Raw genomic sequence first — 6,755 nt, 5'->3', positions numbered from 1 at the left:
GTTGTAACATAATGAAAGATGAATAATATTGAATGTATTAACATATCAAATATTATTGTCATAGTTTCTTACATTTTCATAACACTTGGTCCAATCTACAGGGCTCTGTCCGATCAGTAATACAAAAAATTGTAACAACTAGCTTATATCTAAGCATTTATCTATGCAAGAAAAATGGTAACAAATTGAAAATGATGTTGATAACCATATATACATGCTTACTGTAATAGCGCATTCAGTATTAGTTTATAACTGATGTGATACTAATATGTGAAGTTACAAAATTATTTTTTTATTTTTTGCCCGAAAAAACGAATACTTATATAAAAGCGAGGTCGTTTTCTAAAAGAAAACTCTCTCAACAGGGAATACAAAAGGACTAAGGGAAAACGGGATGGCTCGCGTCTAAACAAAAAACTATCTATAAGCGAGCCTCCCTAACATCTTGAAAAAAAAAAATTCAAACATATTAACCAAACAAAAAACCGAATAATAGACGAAATACAACGAACGAAAGCAACTGAAGAAAATCAAGACGGACCATACCAATCAACCTCGAGAACCCGCCCTTTTCAATTTTCCATTGACCGTCTCTTTTAAAGAATTTTTCCCGGATCGATTCTCAATCTTGTATGATAACACGTTAGCGGATCCATCACCCGGTGCGCTCTCCCCGGCCAACCGTGTCATCATAACGTCGAATGCCGCGAAAGCCTCCATGGACATATTTTCTTTCCCAATTGCCGATGAGCCACCATCTCTTCCAACTTGAGGGCCCATAAACAACTTTTGAATTGCATCCCCATAATTCAAGTCGTCGATATTATCTTTAAGTTTATAATCGTCCGATGTGGAAACCTCGATCGCCTTCTTTCTTGACCTAGGGTTAACCTCGCTAAGTAAACTTCTTGAAACATCCTTATTCAAAAGGTACCAAGCTTTACAAAAGCCGTCACACGAGGGAACCTCGCAATCACAATACCGTCTTCCACTTCGACCAATCAAAATCGGTTTTGGCCTATCACCGTTCGATTCAACCTTTCTTCTTGCCAACATTTCTTCTTTCTTTTTATGTTTCTCCTTCTTCAAACGATCCAATCTAACCGCAAATGTAACATTGTCATCGTTCGACTCAGACGCATCAAAGGAATCGTCATTGATCTTGTTCACCACCAGTGGTACATTAACAGAAGAACAAACATTACCAAGATCCTTTATCTTTAATGAGTCAGCCTCATTCACTAATGAAGAATTACTATTTATTACGTCAGGAACATCCCTACTACAATGCCTGATTCTATTCACCTCAAGTGGTGCATTAACAGAAGAACCAAATTTAGCATGATTATAAAAAAAAAAATGATGAATCAACCTCATTCAGTATTTCAAAGTCAGTATCCTTCACCTCAGAAACATTTTCCCTACACCCCAATTTGTTCATAATTTCGTCCAAACTTACAGCTCCTTCTTTAGACGAAACATTAGCCGAAACATCTCCAGGTGGATTTGACTTGAGCCTATTCAAAACCACCTCATCCAAAGAGCCGAAAACCAAACCAGAAAGTGCATTATTTTGTTGACTGTTGCATGCCAAAACAGGTTCGTGTAATTCAACAACTGAAGGTCTCCTCAACTTATTGCTTACATCTTCTATATGATTATCATACAATGTCTTTTGTTGCTCACAATTTACATTCGCAACTCCACATCTAAACCTGTCAACAACCATTGGGAGATTCGACACCACAAATCGATTGGTGGAAACCAACAAATCAAAATCAAACGAGTTAAAAATGAAACGATCCACCTTTGATGTATCTGAGAGTTCGGATACCCAAATGTCAACTCTAGAACAATACGCATCCTCCACATCGGCCACAACTAACTCATGTACGTGTTTAACGCTAGTCATCTTGATGAATGCAAAAAACGAACCGAGGCTATCCAAATTCGAAGACGACTTAGCCACGGTGATGACTTCACCGAAAAGCTCGGCAACATCCGAGACACTCTTCTTAGATGCACAATTCAACGGAATCCCTGTAATCTCAAGCCAAGCAAAACGAAAAAATGACGACCCCAAATCCGCAAGTGGAGAGATCAACGCGAAATCTTTAGAACACGAGTTAATAAGATTGTAGTAACTCTCCTCATCACCACAAAAGCAGATACAACCAAATGGACCGAACTTACTAATCTGGGATACCTGAGCACAGGATGAAATTAAGAAGCTCGATACCTTCGTATCCAACAAAGGAATTTGATCGATCAGTAGGACAGCCAACTGCATTTTACTCGTGACTGATTCATTTAGGAATATCTTACACCGGAGTCTTGAGCTGTTAGAAACCTTCGACCTAACAAAGTTACCGGAATTTGGCTTTCTTGTTCTCCCCACGAAAATAGGACGACCAAAGATGCAAGACCCGTTAAGTTCTGCAACAGCTCTCTGTGCAGCCTCTTTCTCAACGTAGGTGACGAAAGCGTACCTTCGCGCATGCCAAAATTTAATCTCCGAAAGTGTCCCCAATTTAGAGAAAACCGACTCAATAATATTCCGATTAACTGAGTTCACAATCCTCCCAATGAAGATCGTCTTACTGTGCGTGTTAGACTCATCAGACTCTGGCCGAATGTCATCTCTGTCGACGGGATCGGTCCCGGAATCCCAGTTATATGGACCGGAATTGAAGTGAGAGTTTAGGTTAGGGTTCGAGATGGAGGTATTTAGAGGTGAAGAATGTTTTCGATGAGTCATTAAATTGGTAAGGTGCATATGAAAAAATGAAAGGGAGTACCGGAATTAGAAGATTTGGCTGAAAATTAAGAAAATCCGATGAAAATAGCCGTTACCGGCAGAAAAACTCAAGGGAGCATGGGTTGTACGGAGAGAGAAAAGCGCTATTTACAAAATTACTTACTTGTACTTGTGCGGCATATATTCCCCCCTCAAAAACATAAGAACTTTCCTCGTCAAGCCGTCCAGCATGATTTGTAGTCCATATAAAAAAATCATAGTCGTTAAATTATAGTTTTATCTAATCCAATTCTGCCTCAGCACGATCAATTCCTTCTGTAGGCTTCGAAACTGAAAACCAAACCAAAAAACAACTTAGGATTGTATAAATGACTTTGTATATATTAACATGATCACGTGACAATCTCATCCTACATTAGCACACTTCGGATGTATTTTCGTCACACTTGATGGTCAAGTTTTCTTGTAAAGCTATTATACAGCAACGGAGCGAGTCTCATAACATGGTATTAATTAGGTGGATCAGAGCGCATGTGCATATTCGTACTTATAAGAAGTTTACTGAGAAACTGAAATGCGGAAATAAGTTAACAGAGACATTAACACAAACACTTTCAAATAATGAGAGATCATAACAAAATTCAGTTACTCACGTATATTAAATAAGATTACAGAGTGATATAAGGTTAAATGTTCAAGATGATAGCATTAAATTTCGTTTAGACATAAACAAGTGAAACACTTGGAGTGCAAAACATACACGAAAACAAAACATAAGAAAATCCGAACTCACTCAAAATGTTCATATAAACTCTGAAACTCAATTCGCAAAAATTGGCAATCGTGAGAAATCTTAAAATTTATACAAAATGTTGAATTATTGTCCATTAGTATCGGTAGGTTTGAGACTATAAGTCAACACAATCATATAAGTCAACTAAATCCTAACAATCAAATCAATTATATAGAGTGTATATTCCGATTGTATAGCTGTAGCATCTATCAAATATAATCCAAAAATAGTGCATTGTTAGTTAGGCTGTGATTTGTATTTACCTGTATATATACATGATCATAAGGAATGAAAGAACCACGCAATACAATTCCTTTATGGTATCAGCAGCCTCTTCTCTCTAAACCCTACACGATCTTCACCTCCATCACTCTTTCTGTCAATCAATCAACAATCACAAAACATGTCTGATACATCCAAAATTCATCCAGCAATAACTGTTAACAATATCAAGAACTTCATACCTATCACTTTAACAATGAAAGAGAGCCAATACGAATTCTGGGCTGGTCTTTTCGAAATCCATTGTCGTGCTTACGAAGTTCTTGATCATATTATCCCATCTGCTAATGATGATTCTTCTTCCTCCACTGTCCCTACGTCCCCTACTAGACCACCAACACGCCCTGCAAATTGGGACAGACTTGATGCCATTGTTCTTCAATGGATCTATGGTACTATTGATCATGATCTCCTTCGTACTGTGTTCAAGCCTCAATCAACAGCACATCAAGCTTGGGAACGTCTCAAGGGCATGTTCCATGATAACAAAAATTCACGTGTTGTTCATCTTTCACATCAATTTTCCAACACTAAAATTGATGATTTTCCAGATGCGTCATCCTATTGCCAAGAATTGAAGATAATTGCCGATCAATTAGGCAATGTTGGTCCTGCTATTGGAGAAGATCGACTTGTTCTGCAACTCATTACAGGTCTCAACGATAACTACTCCAGTCTTCAATCAATCATCTCCCATCGTGAAAAGCTTCCCTCGTTTTATGAAGCCCGATCGATGCTCCTTCTTGAAGATTCTCAAAAACAAAAATTGTCCACTCAGGCCGCCTCCACCGCCGCTACTGCACTGGTCTCTTCCACCACCGCCTCCACTCAATCATATCATCAATCCAATCGGGGAAGAGGAAGAAACAATTATCGAGGTAATGGTTCTCGTGGTCGGAGCAATTTTGGAAATAGGGGACGAGGTCGTAACAGCTATGGATCAATTTCACCCGATTCATATGCAGGTAGCTCCACTCCAACTCACAGCCTTGGATGTATGGACCTTGGGCTTGGTCAAACCCTAATTGGGCCAGCCTACCATGCCCTTTTCCCACTAACCCATGGCCTCGTCCACCATCAGGTAACAATCAGGCCGAATTATTCGGCCCTCGGCCCAGTTTGAGTTACGCCAGTTCTGTTGCTCATCAGCCCACTGACATTGAATCTGCTCTTCACACCATGACATTGAATCCACCTGATGATAACTGGTATTTTGATACAGGGGCCACTTCTCACATGACAAACAATCAAGGTAAATTCTTGTTTTATTATCCAACAACATGTGCTAAAAGTATTATTGTCGGTAATGGTCACGGCTTGCCAATACAAGGTTACGGTCATACCCTTCTACCCTCTCCTCATGTACGCCAATTACACTTAAACAATGTCTTATATTCACCTCACTTAATTAAAAACTTAATCTCTGTTCGTCGTTTATCTATTGATAATCGTATATCTATTGAATTTGACCCTTTTGGTTTTACTTTGAAGGAATTTCCGAAGGGGACTCCCATAATGCGGTGTAATAGCACCGGTGATCTTTATCCATTTCATCCATCATTGCTGCCGTCTTTATCAACTTCGTCTGCTCTTTCTACTTCAACCTCAGATTTATGGCACAATCGTCTCGGTCATCCGGGCACGCATGTCCTTCAATCTCTTAGAAATAAAGATTACATTTCTTGTAATTCTAGAAATAAAAATAATGTTTGTCAATCATGCGTGTTTGGAAAACACATACGTTTACCATTTTATGCATCTCATAACATGACTTATGCTCCATTTGATATCTTACATAGCGATTTATGGACATCTCCAATTCTTAGTAATAATGGACATCGTTATTATATGCTTATTCTTGACGACAAAACCAATTTTTATGGACTTTCCCTTTATCTAACAAATCCCAAGTGTATGACATTTTCCTTAACTTTCACAAACTAGTTCAAACACAATTTGGAACTAATATAAAATCTTTCCAATGCGATAACGGAACCGAATATAATAACACCAAGTTTCACGAATTTTGCACAAGAAATGGAATGGTTTTTCATTTTTCTTGTCCCTACACCTCTTCCCAAAATGGCAAAGCCGAAAGAAAAATTCGAGCCATTAATAATATCATACGCACTCTTTTATCCCACTCTTGTGTTCCACCTAAATTCTGGACTCAAACTCTCGAACACGCAACCTATCTACTTAATATTTTACCAAACAAACACTTCCAAAACATGTCTCCTACTCAACTACTATACTCTCGTACTCCTACTTATGATCATTTATGTGTGTTTGGTTGCCTTTGCTATCCTCTCATTCCATCTACAACAATAAATAAACTTCAACCTCGCTCCACCCCATGCGTGTTTCTCGGTTTTCCCGCCAACCATCGTGGCTACAAGTGCTACGATCTCACCAATAAAAAGATCATTATTTCTCGCCATGTAATATTTGATGAAACCTCGTTTCCATTCGCTAAAACAAATAACCATAATACAAATTCTTACCACTTTCTTACTGAACCCATTCATCCATCACTTTATACGAGCCCACCTCTCCAGCCCACTTCGACTGAGCCACATCTCCCTCAGCCCATATCTACCACAGCCACACCTCCACCTCCATCTAATATTCAACCCACTTCGGTTGGGCCTAATCCACAGCCCACTTCGCCTATACAGTCCACTTCTACTCCCCTCCGTACGCCACCTTTTGTTACAATCACTTCAACATCTAGTTTGCCCACTTCCACTTCTACCTCGTCCTCTTCTTCAGCTAATGTCCCCTAACCTCCGCTCCGTACCATGACTACACATAGCATGGAAGGCATTTTTAAACCCAAAGTTCCATTCAATCTTTCTGTTTCAATATCTCTTTCTCCTCTACCATCAACTCCTAAACAAGCCTTGACCGACCCCAATTGGC

Source organism: Rutidosis leptorrhynchoides, chromosome 4 (genome assembly GCF_046630445.1).
Source record: "Rutidosis leptorrhynchoides isolate AG116_Rl617_1_P2 chromosome 4, CSIRO_AGI_Rlap_v1, whole genome shotgun sequence".
Classification (NCBI taxonomy): Eukaryota; Viridiplantae; Streptophyta; class Magnoliopsida; order Asterales; family Asteraceae; genus Rutidosis; species Rutidosis leptorrhynchoides.
This window is presented reverse-complemented; position numbering follows the sequence as displayed.